The sequence below is a fragment of the Mya arenaria genome, chromosome 6 (assembly GCF_026914265.1).
Source record: "Mya arenaria isolate MELC-2E11 chromosome 6, ASM2691426v1".
NCBI lineage: Eukaryota > Metazoa > Mollusca > Bivalvia > Myida > Myidae > Mya > Mya arenaria.
This window is the reverse complement of record NC_069127.1, coordinates 79386780-79407127: the sequence shown is the minus strand read 5'-3', so window position 1 is coordinate 79407127 and position 20348 is coordinate 79386780.

The window sequence follows — 20348 nt, the reverse complement described above, 5'->3', positions numbered from 1 at the left end:
GAGAATTTCTTGTTTTAAACTTTACTAAATATTAAAAAATGCACATGTTTTTAACTAAATATTCTTCTAATTGAAAGTTTTCTTAAACAGTCTATAGCTACAGCATTTTCATGATATATTTAAAGTAAAATACCACTCGTTTATGTATAAATCATATAACTTCATTTGAACGGACCTTTTATGCCATAATGTGTTCATGATTATCCCACATATAAATCATACCAGAGCTGACAAATATATGTTATATGTGTTTTATCCATTTATTTTTAATTCTATCATTTTGCATATTTCTTTTAAGTATAACACAATATACAGACACTGGGAGATTTGTACAATGTGGGAGTATAAGCTTTGACCAATAACTGATCATTTGTGTATCAATATCTATTTGCAATGGTTTAACACCGGTTTTTGGTGTACTACTTTCCATATTAAGTACATACTTTAAATAAATATTTATTTTCTAATATATATCCGCAGCCCCGCACTTCACATACATATAATCGTTCATACAATTTTCTTCAAAAGATCAATATGTAAGTCAATAGAAAGACATACTATTTTACTTTTGTTAACAAACTTAACATGGCTTTTGTTGCTTGCTTGCAATATATTTCTTTACAATTTCTAGCACCATTTCGCAGCATAATGTGACAAACCTAGCTAAAGACTGCTTTTGATGGGGTGAGTTCAGGGTCAAAGTCACTGTAACTTAAAAAAGAAAAATGGGTTCGCCCAATTGCTTTAGACAGCTACCTTTTCCTGACAAGAATATAATTTGCAATAAATTCTGATTGCCAGTATTAAAATCCTTGATTCTTCGTATTGCGGCGTTTTAAGTTGGGTCAAGGTCACTGACATTGGTTTTCGACCAATAACTTAAGTAAATATTGATGGATAGTGGTTAAAGTTGTTGTTTAGATAGCTTATGTGTCGAGCTAGCTTTTGATTGCTTTTTAAAGGGGCGAGCGTAATGTCAAGATGAACACTGTAACAAAAAATATAAAAAAGATTTCCGCTCAATATCTTAAGAAAGAAATGATGTATATTGAAAAAGCCGGCGTGTAGGTAGAAAACGTAAAGAGCTAGCTTGAAAATGATTTGGATGGGATAAAGGTCAAGGTCAAGGCCAATGTTACCAAATTTGGTTTCCTTCCAATGACTTAAGTAATAATTGATGGATGGTGATGAAAGTTGCTGTGTAGTTAGCTTATGTAAAGAACTAGCTTGGGATTGTTGAGAAGGGGGTCAATATAAAGGTCACTGTTACTAAAATTAGAAAAAAAGTTTCCGCCCAATAACTTAAGTTAGGAGTTGATGGATAATAATGAAATTTGACGTGTTAGTAGCTTATGTGTTGAGCAAGTTTGGGGTTGCTTTCAAAGAGGCGAAGTCAAGGTGAATGTTACTGTTAATAAAAATTGAGAATGGTTTCCGCCCAAAAACTTAAGTAAGAATTGATGGATAGTTATCATTCACTTATAATGGGATGAAAGTTGATATGCAGATACATAATATGACACACCTAGTTTAGGACTGCTTTTGACGAAGTGAGTTTAGGGTCAAAGTCACTGTAACATTAAAAAATAGTTTCGCCCAATTGCTTTAGGCAGCTACCTTTTCCTGACTCATACAAGAATATAATTTCGAAATTCTGATCACCCATATTAAAAGCCTTGTTTTGTATTGCGGCGTTTCAAGTTCAATATTAACATTTGTATTCAAATAACATTCTTGTAGGCGATCTTTGTATCATAGCTGGAATATATATATTTGTGAAATGTTTGGGAATATTGTTTCTTATTGATCGATGTATATAAGAAACATGGTGACGGACATACGCTATAAACTATCCCGGGTAAGAAATGACGTTTAGCGTTCCGTAATGTCATATCCCGGACTATCATACTGATTTGTGGTGATATAAACACATAACTATATACATTCATGTATTCTTATTAATAACATACGTTTTGGTAAATAACCGTTTCAAATGGAAACATTCAAGAAATGATACTTACACATCAATAGAATAATATTTTGTCAACATATAATTCTATTCTTTTTTAACATAATTCATTCAAGATTGTACATATCTGTTACATTGGTTTATGAAACTAAACATGATGGTAATGTTAGCACACTCAAACTAAAAGTAAATATATTGGATACTCAACAATACTACTTAACTAAAAAAAACTCTGTTCCCTTTAACGCCCACATTTTACTCTACTGCACCTGTGTATAGCCTCCGTTGATACGGACGTTTGACAGCAGTCTATAGTTTGGTCACTGTTAGATGGTAATATTTGAGATCATTAGGTGCGATTTGGGGATCCCAATTTTTTATCTATAAAGCATTGAAAGCAAATTTTGGCATTTTCTGTTTTTAAAAATATTATATGCTACTGTTTCTGCTGAACAGGTAATATTTTGCTACTGTTTCCTTTATTTTATTTTTTTTTTTCGAAAGTGGTGGACACAATCTGCGCCTAGGCTTTAAACCTGTTGTCTGCTAGCCGGTGTTTATCAATCTCGTACTCAGTATTCAGTATCCTTGAAAAGCAGAATGGACATCTGCATATGGCTGGAACTCAACTATAATCATTTTTTAATTGCCTTTTCTTCCCTTTTCTTTTTTGGTAGATTTGACCAAAGTGCAATTATCCTTTTTTTTTTAAAAAAACAATGGAAAATACATTTTTTAAAAGTCATTGATAATTTTATTAACCGAAATTGATTTTTTTCTATGCTGAAAGAATTTGCTAAAACACCTTAGAAATGCACAAGAAATATTGACATCCTTAATGTGCCGAAACCAGAGTTTTCTCGGCACAGTGGTCTTTGTGAGGTTGAAGTGTTGCCAAATGCCTACCACCCTGGCATAGTGGCGATACCCATGATTGTTTGACGTGCACGTGCCAATGCCTCGAACATGACCCATAGCAGCCTATTTAGCGATGCATAAGGCAATGTTCACGTGCTTAATGCGCCCAAACCAGAGTTTTCCCGGCACAGTGGCCTATGTGAGGTTGAAGTGTTGCCAAATGCCTACCACCCTGGCATAGTGGCGATACCCATGATTGTTTCACGTGCACGTGCCAATGCCTCGAACATGACCCATAGCAGCCTATTTAGCGATGCATAAGGCAATGTTCACGTGCTTAATGCGCCCAAACCAGTGTTCCCGGCACAGTGGCCTATGTGAGGTTGAAGTGTTGCCAAATGCATACCACCCTGGCATAGTGGCGATACCCATGATTGTTTCACGTGCACGTGCCAATGCCTCGAACATGACCCATAGCAGCCTATTTAGCGATGCATAAGGCAATGTTCACGTGCTTAATGCGCCCAAACCAGAGTGTTCCCGGCACAGTGGCCTATGTGAGGTTGAAGTGTTGCCAAATGCCTACCACCCTGGCATAGTGGCGATACCCATGATTGTTTCACGTGCACGTGCCAATGCCTCGAACATGACCCATAGCAGCCTATTTAGCGATGCATAAGGCAATGTTCACGTGCTTAATGCGCCCAAACCAGAGTGTTCCCGGCACAGTGGCCTATGTGAGGTTGAAGTGTTGCCAAATGCCTACCACCCTGGCATAGTGGCGATACCCATGCTTGTTTCACGTGCACGTGCCAATGCCTCGAACATGACCCATAGTAGCCTATTTAGCGATGCATAAGGCAATGTTCACGTGCTTAATGCACCCAAGCCCATTCGCGACACCCATGATTGTTTCACGTGCACCTGTCACGACAGGCAACATCGGCTTTATAGACTGCACGTTGCACGCTGTTTACTTCACAGGCTAAATCGGCTACATAGGCTGCACGTTGCAGCCTGTTTACTACACAGGCTACATTGGCTACATCGGCTTCATAGGCTAACTTCACAGACATGTTAATATCAATAGAAAAATGTTTAACAAAGACTGAATTGCTGAATTCATTTTCTGAATATTTTGAAAACTCGGTTGATATTAATCAACATTCTTGAAAGATACCTTCAAGGCTGATAATGAAATTTTGTCTTTATAGAAAATGTGTACGTTTTATTTATCATTATCAAACCACTAAGTTTTATCATGAAAAACAATTAATCAACATTACGATATAATGAGTATGTATCTTTAGCAATTCATGATTTGATTCAGAAAAAGTGTTTTTATGAAGTCTCGTTTCACATAATGTCAATGCGTGTGATATATTTTCTAAGTGAGTTTAAAGGCGTTTTACTGAAAGGTGTATTGATAAATAGAACACAAAATTAGTTGATCGATAATTTAAATATAATTGTTGATTATGATGATTATGGGACTTGTCAGGATTTTTGTAAATATTTTAATACATTGTATAAGTTGCATTATAAAGACAGATTTGATAAAAATGCACTTTAACTCCAATTTACCAAAATTAATACAATTGATTTGATATACCCTAAAAAAAGGATGTTAAATTGTCGAATATAATGGTTCTTATGAAGGATACTGAGTTTAATTTGAAAAGAAATGAGCAAAGCACATGGTATATCTCCTCTATAAGATGATAGTAGAGTAAGTAGACCACAGTAAATCTTTTAACATTCACCAATCATTTAATATTTTTTGGTTTAAAGCTATTAAATACACGATTACACTCTTGTTCTCTTAATATTTTCCATAAATGCATTATTTAGAAAGTAGTTAAGGTTTATCACCTATCTGTCGGTACCTCCAGTTTATTAGATATCAAAAGTTTTGAATCATTATGCATATTGTAAAGGTGAGAATGTTTCATTTAAGAAATATATTATGAAAGTTTGTTGTTAAGAAAAGACAATATTTATGTTCAAGCTAAAAATACTTCTACAATGTTTGGTACAGACGGATGTACAAGTGATGTTCTTATAAAAAGATTGGATTGTGATCTGTTATAGAACTCCGATGGAATGCATTACTCTAGTTTACAAGATATTGTTACTAATTCATTATTTATATTATATAGAAGTTGTTTTACTTTTTTGTATACGGGCTGTATATTGGGTTCTGTTAGATGGCAGAAAACAGCTAGCATTAGTCGGACTGTCTCAAATATCCCAGATGAGCAGTTCTCAGAAGTTAAAGATGTGGTTTTGCCTGAAAGAAAATTCTACTGTCTACTGTAAGTGCTCTTTACCTTTTAACAAATTAGGAAGGTTGAAAAAAATCAAATTTAAACAGTTTTACTAGCTTCACCTGTATCTATAGCCTTAAGTTTAGTGACTGTTATTCAGGAAGATCAAGTTAGTAAATCAAACTGAGATTTATACTTTACGGTATCAATTCGGCAAATGTTGTTGTTTATAAAAATTATCTTTGTGGTGATACTTAGTTGAACTGTTTTTTGGGTTGTATTAGGAAAGTGGAAAAAAAACGGTTAATAACAAGGAGCCTATAAATAGTGAAATTTTAAAATGAAAGATTTTTTTAAAGACGCTTCAGTTTCTGAGAACAGTTCTTTGGGAGACTTTAGAGATATGACAAGTTTTGTGCTTGCAATTGCACATTAATTTATTTCTCAGGATTTAAGAAATTCTTTAAGTCGTTCCAATACAGTATTAGACACATATTGTGAAATTTATATTGAAAAACCAATGACTGACGTTCAACGAGAATGAAATAACGTTGTTATGGGTAAAACGCAAACTGAAAGTTGTCCTGTTCAAATGCTATGTACATATTTGATAAAATCTGGCAAAGACAGTGATCCATCAGAGTAATTTTCAGAGCTGTACGAATTTGTAAAAAAACAAAATTAAAAAACAGACTTATATGTATAGATTGAGAACTTTGGATAAATTAATTAGTTAGACAACTGTTCATGATTTGTTGAAGACCAAATTAGTTAAAATGGGTTAAGATGCTAGCCATTTTGGTTTACATTTGTTTCGTTCTGGTGTAGTCATAGCTTGTGCTTAAAAGAAATTATTTGAAAGATTATTATAAAAACATGGAAGTTGAAATTGTGATTATTCCATGGACAATTATGTAAAAGAAACCTTAACAGAAAGGTTGTCAGTGACACTGATTTTAGACTTATAAAACGATTTATTTATGTTTGAAAGCATTTATTGACATATACTAAGATACTCACTACTCATTAAGGTGTAATGAAGAGATTTAAAGATTTTTTATGCATTTATGCTTTTTTGGGGATGTAAAGTAAAACATTAGTTTGAATATCTTTTATTCAATTAAGGTTGTGATATTTGGTTTGGATAGCTAGGGCTAGCTGCCCTCCTCTGATATTTGGCTTGAATAGCCAGGGCTAGCTGCCCTTTTGTGATATTTGGCTTGGATAGCCAGGGCTAGCTGCCTTTTTGTGATATTTGGCTTGGATAGCCAGGGCTAGCTGCCCTTTGGTGATATTTGGCTTGGATAGCCAGGTCTAGCTGCCCTTTTGTGATATTTGGCTTGGATAGCCAGGACTAGCTGCCCTTTTGTGATAGTTTGTTTGGGTAACTACGGTTAAAGACCCTTAAGTGATATTTAGTTTAGATAAAAAAGGGATAGAGGCCCTTTTGTGAGAGTCAGTTTGGATAGCCGGTGCTAGAGTTATTTTTGGATATTTAGCTCAGATAGTTAGGGTTATATTCCCGTTTGTGGTATTTGGCTTCGATAACCAAAATTAAAGTCATTTTGTGATATTTTGTTTGGATAGCCAGGGTCATAGGCCCATTAGTGGTATGTAGTTCAGATAACCAGGGATGGAGGCCCTTTTGCGATAGTTATTTTTGATAGCCGAGGCTAGAGTTCTTTTGTGATAGTTGGTTTTGATAGTCAGGGCTAGCGGCCCTTTTCTGATATTTGACTAGGGTAGCCAGGGCTAGCTGCCCTTTTGTGATATTTGACTAGGGTAGCCAGGGCTAGGAGCCCTTTTGTGATATTTGGCTTAGATAAGTATAGCTAGCTGCCCTTTTTTGTAAATTGGCTTGGATAACCAGGGCTAGCTGCCTTGTTGTGAAATTTAGCTTGGAAAGCCAGGGTAAGCTGCCTTTTTGTGATATTTGGTTTGGATAGCCAGGACTAGCTGCCCTTTTGTGATATATGGCTTGGATAGCCAGGGTTATGGACCCTTTAATGATATTTAACTTAGATAACCAGAATAGTTGCCCTTTTGCGATAGTTTAATTTAAGAGTCGGGGTTAAAGTTCTTTTTGATAATTATATTTGATAGTTAGGGCAAGATGCTCTTTTGATTTTTTTTACTAAGATAGCCAGGGCTAGCTGCCCTTTTGTGATATTTAAAATTGGATAGTCAGGGCTAGCTGCCCTTCTTTTGATATTTTCCTAAAATAGCCAGGACTTGTTGCCCTTTTGTGATATTTAAAATTGGATAGCCAGGGTTAGCTGCCCTTCTTTTGATATTTTCCTACAATAGCCAGGGCTAGCTGCCCTTTTGTGATATTTAAAATTGGATAGCCAGGGCTAGCTGCCCTTCTTTTGATATTTTGCTAAAATAGCCAGGGCTAGTTGCCCTTTTGTGATATTTGGCTTGGATTACCAGAGCTAGCTGCCCCTTTGCGATATTTGGCTTAGATAGCTAAGACCAGTTGCCCTTTTGTGATATTTTGTTTGGATAACCAGGCTTATATACCCTTTATTGATAGTTAATTGAGATAACTAGGGATAGAGGCCGTTTTTGTGATGGTTGGCTTTGGTAACCGGGGTAAGAGTTATTTTCTGATATTTAGCTTAGATAGTAAGGGCTAGATAGCCAAGACTTAAAGTCTTTTTGTGATATTTGGCTTGGATAGCCAGGGGTTAAGGTCTTTTTATGATAGCTAGCTGATAAAGCTAGGACTTGAGACACTTTTGTGGTGTTTAGCTTAGGGCAGAATGCATTTTGTTAGCTTAAGTTTGATAACTTTTAATATAGGCCTTTTTGCGATATTAAGGCCCATTAGTGATATTTTGCTTCGTCTAGAGACCACTTTTTGATATGTTGCCAATATTACTAAAGCTAAAGGCCCATTCAAGAAATTTAGCTTTGATAGCTAAGAGTAGAGACCCTTTGTGATAGTAAGCTTAGATAACCAAGGATAGAGACCCTTTGTGATATCTAGGTTTGATAGTTAGGTATAGAGATCTTCAGGTAAGTTATTTGTCATATTATGTAGGTTGAGAAGTGTCTTGAGGACTTCAATTTGGAACGGACGCTGTTAAAGGTAACATTTACTTTTTATTGTATTTGTTACATATATTTATTTATCTGTTACATGAGTAATAAGAATAGATATAGCAATACTTGATTCAATACTACCCTCTTTGTTTGCCTCGACATGATCACCAAATACATTGCCAATTCCTAAACTGTTTGTGTTGTTGTATTTTGAGATTAGTGAGTAATCAGTTTACTCACGTATTGAGTGAGTAAGTATATTTTGTGAAATTTACTTCAATATTGACGTTGTTAAGTTAATTACATTGATCAGTTTCACTGTCCGAGATTTGACAGCTATTCCTCATTATATGATCAAAATATAATTCAATTATACATATATACAATGATAACATAATAGGTTTGAATGTGAGACACGGCAGCTATTACATGATCACTATTAATAATCAGTATTTTGCACATCAAATAGTGTTTAAATTGACATTAAGGATGGACAAACAAGCGTTAAGCAAACTATTTAGATTCTGTTTGTCACGAAGAGTGGCGTATCATATAACAATCATGGACTTTGTAAACAATCAAATTGTATGAATAAATAGTATAAGTATATATATATAAATCAAGTTAAGTTAAATGAGTTAAATTCTAAACGTAAACCTTACCTAAGTGATAGTGGTTACGAAACAATATTTACAATGTTATGACGTCGTTCGAATCATTTAGAAATAAATTTGCACAAATTAAGTTGAATGGTGTAGTTCCTGTTTTGCATAAGTTCAATGAATTTCATCATGCTAGGCCTAACAAAGTATTTTCGTTTTAAATATAGTCAACGTAAATCAGTAAATACCTTACAAACACAAACAAAGTGAAACTCATCTTCAATATCGCCACTATTACATATGGTGCAATAGCGTTGATTATGAGGAATGCTATTGTTGCCATAACGCCCAGTTTCAATACGTAACTGATGAGACGAAAGTCGCAATCTAGTAAAAGGAATTCGATATTTAGAAGCAAATCTATCGATATACTAAGCACGTTCGAAAGATATTTTAAAATGTTTATAAGTACACAAAACGGGGCTGTTACTAATAGCGTTGTACCAAGATTGTTTAAACTGATCAATAAGTCGTTCCCTATAAACTAAATAAAAAGATTTCATATCGACACAGCTGGGATTAATCCAAACATTTGAAAAACCAGCTGAGTCCAGCAATATGTTTTACAACAATAGCCCAATTGGGCTTTCCTTTCATAGAGTCTGCTACAATATCATTGTACATCGTGCCAACTAGGATATTATCGTTATTGAGTGTTTTATACCAAAATTTTATAATTCGTGTATACCTTGTTATATACAATGGAAAGTTCTCCAAATACTGACATTGTTGATGTTGATGGTTTTACATGTAATAATAATTTACAAAACTTAAGATGAACCCTTTCAATCTCTTTGTTTTTTCCAAACCCCCAAATTTCACATCCATAATTTAAAACTGGTGATACAAATGCATCAAATAATTGACATATCGTACTTGGTTTTAGAGGCTTGTTTTTTAAGTTTGAAAGAAGGACATTAAGAGCCTTTAAGCCTTTCCCCGCTAGTGTTGATTGGTTCAGTATAAAACTTCCGGCATAGTTAAACACAACACTCTTACTTTTATCAGGGTTTACTTCTAATCCCCATTTTAACAATATGAATCTAAAATATTTAAACTATTTTGCAAGTCTTCGGGGGAATGTCCCATTATAACCATATCATCTGCAAATAACATAAGTATAAAATATATCTCTTCTAAAGTTATACCAGAGTTAACACTATCCATTAAAAACAACTCTAGATCTTTTAAAAATAGAGAAAATAATATCGGGGACATAATTTCTCCTTGCTTTAAGTCTATGGAACATTCAAAGAAGTCAGCAAATGTGCTACAGTTCCTTACATGTGTTTTTACCTGGGAATTCATATCTAGTATGATTTTTAAAATTTTGCCACGTACACCTAGATTATATAATTTCAACCATAGACCATTTTTATAAATACTGTCGAATGCCTTCTTAAAATCTATAATCTCTATCCCTGTATATCGACATTTCATTGAGTTTATGCAAATTTTCAATACACCGCACTTTGCTGTGATTTCATTGGTTGTTAGGCATTCATACCTGGTTGCGTCACAGACAGCTGGTTGACCTTCTTGACTTTTCATTGGCTGACACGACTGTTTGACCTTTATGAGGTATTGAGTAGATTAAGGTTAACATCAACACGCATGTGGTTGTAGTAAGTTTGACAGCTTTAAGTTTTGTACTTCAGTAGTTAAGTAATTGATTGACATTTTAACTAAAAATTAATTGTAGAATTTATTATTTAAAAACAAAAAGTTTATTAGTTGTGTTGAATATTATTGAAGAGATTAGGAGAAATGAAATTGATTTGATTCAATTTCTGTTCCCCTGGTTAATTCATACTTAAACACTTGGCACAAATAAAAATAATGATATTGGGACATTCGGATTTGGATTGAATATTTGACTTTTAATTAAATATTGATTGATTATTTAAATTTATTTATTAAATTTAATACGTGTAGTTAAACTTAAACGACATTTAGAAATTTTAAATTTATGACTTTGGACTTTGTAAATTAATTTTGATTTAAAATTTATTCTTTCATTGATTTCGGGAAACTTATTATTAGAAATTTAATTATTCAAAATACTTGTATTATTTAATTTTCAATTTATTCTGTGATTTGATATTGAAGATTGGTTATCGGTATCACATAGCCATTTTGTTTAGTTGACATTTAGTATTTAGCCAGTATTTTTGACCGGCTTCGACATAAAGCCTAAAGGCTTATCAGCAGTTAGTTAATTAAGAAATTAATATTTTTATTTCATTTTTTTATTTATAATTTATTTAAATATTAGTGTTTTGTTTTCATATTATTAAATTTAATGGATTGACTGATTGAATTTATTTCAATAATTATAGTAGTTCCGTGGAATATTGTGTGAATTGGATTAGTGCAACGGATCCTTAATGCAAATAGTAATTGGATATTGGGATTATTTCTAGTGAAGTGACATTAATGGAAATATATGTGACAAACTAGTGAAGTGACACTTAAGATTAGAAGTGACAATAATTAATGACACTTTAATAAAAGAGTGATATTGAACATTGCATGCTGATGCTTGTGTAATATAAGATTTTATTAGTGTTAATCAAGGGCTTAAGTAGCGCTGGTGTCTTCAGTGAAGAACAAATCATGCTTGGCAAACGAAGAGCCTTGAAAGGTGAAGCTGGTGACAGAATTAGGCGACTAGGTCCTGGGGCTTCACTTGCCTTCATAATCGAACAGCTTAAAACAGAATATGGCACTTTAGAATCGAGAGAATCTGTTGTGAGAAAATTTCATTCTTGCGAACAGAAGCCAAATGAGTCGATGAAGGCGTTCGCTATAAGACTTGAAGATCTTTGTGATAAGGCTTTTAATATACATGCACTGAGGAGAACAGATATAAATTTATTGAAAGAAGTATTACACTCAGGATTGAACAAGGAATTTAAACATCTCACTATTTACCAGAAAGACAGAATTACAAATTATATGACTTTTAAAAGAGAATAAAAAATAATTGAAACAGAAATGAAAGGCAGTGCAAGTCATGAACAGAGGAGACATTGCAAACCAGTTGTCAACATTGACAAGAAAGAACATTAATAATCTGAATTTGATGAAATGAAGAAGATGCCACAGACACTTCATGACAAAATTGATAGACTGGAAAGAGAGAAAGATAAGGGAGACACAAACAAAGATCAAGGTGGGCAGCCATGGGTTGGAGGAAGAGGTTATGGTAGGGGCAATAGAGGTCCAGGTAATTTCCCAAAAGGTTATAGAGGAGGAGGAAGAGGAAATTACAAACCAAAAGGCCAATAGCTAGTAATACATGGATGTCAAACTGTTTCATTTGTAATGAAAAGGGCCATGTACAAAGAAACTGTTCAAGAATATTGGCACAGATGGTTTGCACCAATTGCAAGAAAAGGGGTCACAGTAGTCAAGACTGCCCAAAAGAGTAAGTGCCCAGGCTGTGGGATCGAACCCGGGTACGCAATTTATAGGTCCTAAGTTAGTTGGTGAGACTAATGAAGTCTCAATTTATTTAAACAATGTTTCAGTTACTGCTTTATTAGATACTGGTAGTTGTGTCAGTTTAGTTTCTGAAAGTTTTTTTAAAGATCAATTACCAGGCATAGATATTCAACATCTAGATCATATTTTAAATATTGAATGTGCTGATGGGAATAATACTTAGGTTATATTGAAATGAAATGAGTGTGGCTGACGGGCTACCTAAATGTGCTTCACATTCGTGTCTTTTTGTTGTGTCTCCAGATACTAAGTATTCTGCCACCACACCAGTCATCATTGGCACAAACATCATGAATGAGCTTTTGAATGAATGCAAAGAAAACTTTGGCCCTCAATATTTTCAAAAAGCAGGCTTACATAGTCCATGTTATTTGAGCTTTAGAAGCATTGCCATCAGATAGAAGAAGTTGGAACATGACAAGGAAAGGATAGCTGTCATCAAGAGTGCATCCCCGCATAAGATAACCATAAGACCAAATGAAACGGTTGAGGTTGTTGGTTATACTGATAAGTAGATGGATTATACGAGCACCACTGCAATTATTCAAGATACAGAGGACAGTAGTTTTGTTTCCATTTATTGATGTCACCCCAGCCGTAGTATACTACAAATACAGAAATAATGGTGACATTATAGTCAGCCTTAGCAATGTAACAGCCCACACTGTTAATATATCACCAAAGTCAGTTCTTTGTGATTACAACCGGTTTGTATTGTTGAAGAAGAGGTTAAAAAAGGTTGATGAAAAAAAGAAAGATATAATGGATGAATTAAAGATTGATGAATTCAACATTTTGAGCATTAAACAAAAGAGTCATTTGAAAGAGGTTATAATGCGGTGACGCATTTAATTTTGTGGGGGAGGAATAGCAAAAGTATTTTTGAAGATTATGCTTTGTTATATATATTTGAATTTGAGAATTTGCTATGAATATGCAATGCGATTTTTTGTGTATTGGTGCGCTATAAAGATTAGGTGTTTATATAAAAAGGCTGCCAAGTTGTGTCTATTAGTAAAATGAGGTATTCTACTTAAGTAGTTTGCTGTTAGTTAGTAATTAGAGCAGATAGGAGGTGTAGTGTTTGAGTTAGCACAAAGTTGTATCATATATATATTTTTTTATTAATTTTTATTTTGACTGACTAATGACCTGACATTATTATTTTGACATTACGAAGAAATGACAGGAGTCATTTTAGAAAAAGGGGAAATGTGTAACCGGCTTGAAAATTCATTATTTTCATGCATTTCCAAATTTGGTAGTTGTAAACCTATGGTTTGGCAAGAGTTACCAATTGTCTCCCTTTGACCATTAGCTTTATGATTTGTGTTTATATTAAGTCAGTCGTGAAATCATTTCCCGCATTTTCGTGGTTTTAATCCTATAATTGGTCATGTGACATTGTGCACTTTTACATAAGATTCGGAAGGAGAGGACATCATTCTTTGTCTCTTCATGAAATCAAAGTATTATTTTTAACTAGTCAGGTACTTGTGGATTTGAGGATTTTGTATCTGTTCATATTTGCATTTGTTATATGTTGCAAATGGGCAATGCTATGTTCGTTAACATCTTTTTGAATTATAATTTATGTACATGGCTATACCTGCATGGTTCATTATGGCGGCATATTTCTGAAGTATTGCATGTTTTATAGAGTCACGACCTCTATCTATCTCACCATTATTAACTTTGCAGTACAGTAACAGTAGCAGCACAGAGACGAGTGATAGCGGTGTGAGCCTTATTGCACGAGTTCGATCCACAATCGGTAGGTTCTGTTGTGAACTTGTTCCTGTGAATGTTATGTACTTTGTATGTGTTTTATATGTGTATTGTTTCACATGTGATTGTATTGTTATCTGTTATCAATGTTTCATTTATTCCTGTATCGGCCACTAGAAACCTCTTCTTATGTTATATAGACTAAATTATTGTATCATGTATTGCAGGGCTTAGATGTTATAGAGGCCGGAAATAAACGTATAGATAAACCCAATTAGAGTTCCCTCTTTCATTGTAACGACACCTTGTTACAATTATATAGTTTCAGCTGTTGTCATTTATTAAAGAGTTCTGCCATAACTTTGATAAAATAGTGTACAGCCGCTCGGTACACTCCACACACGTTACACTTGCAACTTCATCAGTATTTTATTGTCCCGACCATTTTGTTTTTAGTTGATAAGAAAGTCCTATGCTACACACATCTAGATTAATGGATCTCAAGTTTACCAACAAGTGACCCATGAGGGCATATGCTCTACTGGCATGGCTCCACTGTCCATGTGCAATACAGAGCAGTTAACAGTTTACAGTTGGTATCTTTAATTACATCTCATCGAGCATGTAAGCATAGGTAATAGACTAACAGAAAACACACCAATAATTAACAAAGGCAAGAGAGAAAGACAGCTGTTCAGGTTGTCTTAAGACTAAATAGAAATCAAGTAATTAAAACGACTTCTGTCAACCTGAATAAATTGTTGGAATTTACATTTACCTTGTTTACACAAATATCTATGACGTAAAAACCACTACAAGCACCCACTGAAATCTGTCTTGAATTTGGCAAAACCATTATCCGGATTGTATATTTGCAGTATAATGTTCATGCAATACCCCTGGCGGTAATGTCTTTTTAACTGTATTCCATTACACTTAATAAATCTCCCGATGTAGAGCTCTGTAAACAATACACATCTAATGAGGTGAACATTCCTCGAAGACAATCACACAAATAACACTGCACATGCTTCGTAATCTCTCTTACATCAGGCCAAGAACAGTAACCTTGCCAAAATTGCTATGTTATTTTATAGTTGGGAATAACCTTATCACAACACCACACCGTACGGGGGGGGGGGGGGGGTATTAAACGCAGATAACAAAGATGCAGACGTACGCAGATAAGGGTTTTAAAAAATGCAGATAACATACACACAGAAGGCAATGGAGAAACGCAGATAACATATAATAAGGATTTCTTTAATTTTTTTGGTTCAAGTGTATTGTGACGTAATACGTTATATTTAAGATATAATTAAGATTCAATTAAATGGATATGTGTCTACATACTGTATGTTTAGTAATGTAGGGCATATTTGATTGTCATTTGAATATGAAAGTGGTTGACAGCCGACCTGGTACAAATGTACAAAATGGTCATGTTAATTACAAAAACGTGTATTCCTTGGGTTGTAAAGCTGTCATAATTATACAAAAAAATAGTATAAGAGAGATGATTTTGGATGTAAAAAGAGAGGTGTTAGGCAAGGCAAGGAAAGCGGCCTTGGGTCCTTAATGGACGGCAGTTAGGATGCGGGATTACCTTAAATGTCATGCTGTATTTAGAACTTATTATTATACTTAGAAAGAACGTGGAACAATAAAGAACTGACATTTGAACGGTTGTTGTTTAATAACTTAAAGACTTCCAACAGTTTAAGTGAACACTTAGAGAGTTCTGTGGCTGTTACGTCACAGTATGTTGAACTTATAACTTATAAGTAATAAAAAACAACAACAGAATACTGTAGACTACACCTCACTCGTTTGCTTTTGTGACATTTATCATTTGGTATTACCTCATTTATCCATGTTTGTATTGAAATGAGTGGAATAAAGGAAACTTGACTTGACTTCACATATTAAATAGAAATATCCTCTACTCTCAATTTTGCAGTTTGTAAAACGTGTGAGGTTTACCTTTAATGTATATCATAGGTTTATTCCCACTTTCCCAACCGCTAATTTCCACACTTACAAATTATCCCCATACATCTCTTCGCACCTCAAACTTACCTGTATTTTCTATACTGTTCAAAAAAGAAACACAAAAACATGTACTTGCAGTTTACTTTTATTACGGAGATCGTGTTTCACTCTCATACTTATTGTAGAATATAACTATAAGTTCGTCATTTGTTTGCAATGCATATCGGGGGCAATGTACACAATATTCTTCACTCTGATCCAGAATTCCGCCCCTGAACACAGCATTCCCCCCTAAACGATCAAAATAGACTTCGAAAAAGTAGCGTGGCGTGCTGTCAGTGGTGTGTTTGATGGTGTACTAATCCGTGGATGCTTCTTTCACTTCACACAGTTCATGTTGAGGAAAGTGCAGTCCTATGGTTTTGTTGCTGATTTCAGGGACAACGAAGCAGTAAAGAAGCTCGTGCTATGTGCTATGGCAATGTCAATGGACCCGATAGCATTTGTTGAAGATGTAAAGTTTCAGGCTTAGGAATAATGTGATAATGACTCTGTGCTAGTGTCTCGGTTTTAGGACTATTTATCTGAGCAGTGGGTAGAGGGAGACAGCCGAGCCTGGAACCATAACGACAGTGAAGGGCACGCACTACGATCAAGTTGAAGGTTGGCACCTTAAAGTTTATAAACAGCTGCGCCACTGCCACCCTTATATATAGTTATTATGTACACAATAGCTAATACCTATATCCATCCATCCATCCATCCATCCATCCATCCATCCTTCCATCCTTCCATCCTTCCTTCCTTCCTTCCTTCCATCCTTCCTTCCATCCATCCATCCATCCATCCATCCATCCATCCATCCATCCATCCATCCATATATATATCTACATGTTTACACTACAGGTAGACATTGTCAAGAAAGAACAGGCTGCTAATGAGGCCAAGATTTTCTAGCACGCCAATGGCGGGTCTACCGTGAGCTGGGACAAAGGCTAATCACCAGCTGCAAACAGGCGATTTATATATAATTACATATTTTAAGACAGCTTCCTATTTAATAAAACTGAAGTAAATGTGTGTAAATAAAAGTGTTGTATTATGAGTTAGTATATGGTTTAATTTCTCATCAATCAATACATAAAGTATAAAAAATCTAATATGTACTTTTTATTTATACTGTTAAAATGTGTTATTGAAGAATATAGTTCTCTCTATGGTTTGCCGTGTAATTATATAGTTATAATTTAATATAAATTATTGCATAAAATTTGTGTTTTCGGTCCTTTATCGTAGTGTGTTAAAACGCAAAAACCCGGCCGTTATCGGTAGAAAACGTGCATTATTGAATAAATTCACGTGCCGTTAATGCCAGGCTTTTTGTTTTACATACATGTAAACGCTATCAGGGCCCGCATCATAACAATGGAGACTGAGTGACCTGATTTCTGACCGAAAGTGAGTCAACGATCCAAACTTCTTCCCGACCCCAACCTCAATTTCGATTGGGAAAGTGGGAACAAACCATATGATACTGCATTATATCATCCGTTTTAAATATAACAATATAAGTAAAGTGTGATAAACTCGAGATTATGAAACACTAATCTGATTTGTATTTAATTTTGAGAACAATATGTACATTTGATCTAAATGTTAAAAAAGTCATTCTTATTATATGTCATCTGCGTTTCTCCATGGCCGTCTATGTTCATGTTGTCTGCGTTTCTGAAAACCCTTTTCTGTCTGTATTATCTGCGTTACTATAGTATCTCTTTGATATCTGCGGTTAATCATGCGCCACAATACGGAATCGTTTTTTCTTAAATAGTAATAGCTCAGCCCAAACTACATTAACTGGCTGGATGTCGGATAACACCGACCGAATGGCGAGCGTTAGTTACCTTCAATCACCGTCGTCTTTCCAGAACCATTACGACACGGTACGGGATAGGCTTATGCTCCAGGCTAGACAACATGGAGAAAGGGAGGTTTACGTCTTTATTAACCCTGACGGTGAACGTGTCGCTATCTCTGGCTTTGGCTCGGTCATTAGTCAAACTTGGAGTTAGGAAAGGGGATGTTGTTGCTGCCTGCTTACAGAATGATCTAGATTGCCTGATCTGTACGTTCGGGGTAATCTGTGCCGGCGGAATAATTGCGTACATTATGGTACATCATAAAGATGGAAGCGACGTAAGAGAGGCTCTGAAGAAACTAGGAGCGAAGGTACTGGTTTTAAATCCAGGGGTGGGGGAAATAAATCTGAAGAGCTGCATGAACCTCATCAGTGAGGTAAGTGATGCTGGAAAAGTAACGAGCGATGTTCTTAGCTTACAATATCTGATTTCCACTCACCCTGCGGAGAACTTGTCCTTGCTATTGTTAGGGAACCTCATCGGTCAGAACAATGAGGAAGTGCAACTGCCGTATCTAGACGCCGAAGACACAATCGCTTACTTCCCTACTTCCGGTTCTACCGGGGAGTCTAAGTACGTCCCACAGTCCAACCACACAGCCATGCTCTTCGGAATATGAAGTAATGATTAGGGAGCAGTGTAACGTTGGCGCTCTTCAGCCAGCAACGATAGTTGCACTCATCGACATTGCCAAAGAGGAAGACATCCCCCGCCTTCAGCTGAAGAAAATTCATGCAGGCGGTATCCCCTTAGCGGCTGTATGTATTGATGCCATCGGCTTGTTCACCAAGGTCGTCACATACACGTACGGGTCGACCGAGTGCGGATTATGCTCTTCACTTCACGTCTGTAACAAAGCCGACTTCATCAACCACTGCGCAGGAACGCCACACAGCGGTGTTGAGATAAAAGTTTAAGATGAAAGTGGTAAGGTCTTACCGAGGGGAGAATTTGGGTCGATCTACATTCGGTCACAGTCCCTTTTCTGGTATTACCATAGCGACCCGGAGAAAACCCGGGCTGTATTGGACATAAAACACTGGTTTGACACCGACGATGTCGGGTATGTAACACAAGATGGCAAGCTCGTTGCCAAAGGTCGCAAGTCCGAAATAATACTGCAAGCCGGGAATTACATTGTCCCATCTACATTAGAGGCGTTTGTTAAAAAGCACCCGGATGTGCTTGACGTCATCGTTGTGTCAATTCCTGATCCCGAATTGTTTTTTTATGGCTTGCGCATGCGTACTTCCAAAGTCAGGTAGAACACTGACGGCTAACGACATCGATGACTTCTACAAGGAGCACTTCGTCACACCGGTTATTGATGCCTATTTTAGGGAAGGGCCGCAATTGATCGAGATAGTGACCGACTATCCGAGAACACACACTGGGAAACCAGACAAGCGGGAGTTACAGAGAATCATGAGGCAAAAACTTGGACGGTGAAAGAAAGCGCTATTGCACCTATTTAAACCATGGACATGCATTATCTTATTATTGAGCCGTAATGCATTACTGTTTAAGGGATCGCCACTTAGCTTCCAGCGGTATTTTTAACAAAATACATAAAATTCTTCTTGCATTTTTCCAAGTTATTTGGTACTCCTGAACTTGACAATATACATAAAGTCAACATATTGACCTGGAATGTTTTGTTCCAAATAACGTATTTGAAGAGATATGAGGCAAAAAAATCGGGAGCATGACTTTTCAATCCCTTCTCTAAACGAAGACTTTTAAACCCATAGACTTTTCAACCCATATTTTAAAAGACTTCAACCCCTACCTTTTCGGACTTCAACCCCTATATCAAAGACTTTTCAACCCCTTTTATTTTTCTCAGCCATGTGTTGTCTTTTTTTTATTGTGTTTTTTTTGCAAGAAACTTTGTTATTGAAATACAATTAAAGAATTGTTTGTCTTATTTACACTTTTCACATACACCAAGTTTTTGAAGAAATTTAGACAAAGGCGTGGCATTGATTTACTAATGACTTGTTTGATGATGGCAAATGAGACCTTTGATTAAATATATGATTTTTTTAATTATATTAAATTGGTATAACTCGGGGTTTCTAAAAAACGTCAATTGGCCGGTCTTGACAAATCTTGGCCAAGCCAGACCGATTTCAGTTTCAAAAAATCGGTTCGATTCTTTATAATTTCGGTCCAAAACGACTTAGTCAGTACAATTTGTAGAACTTGCAAACTCTTGGGTCATTCACACACTAAAAACGTTTCAATATTGGCCTACATATTACATAATAACAGGGTTAGTTTTAGATTACCTATGATATAATTTTCTCAGCATTCGACAAAGCTGTCACTTGCCCTGGGGAAAATTACCATCAACCTTGTCAAATCTTTTGCCAGCCTGGTCTCATGCAGGATTTCA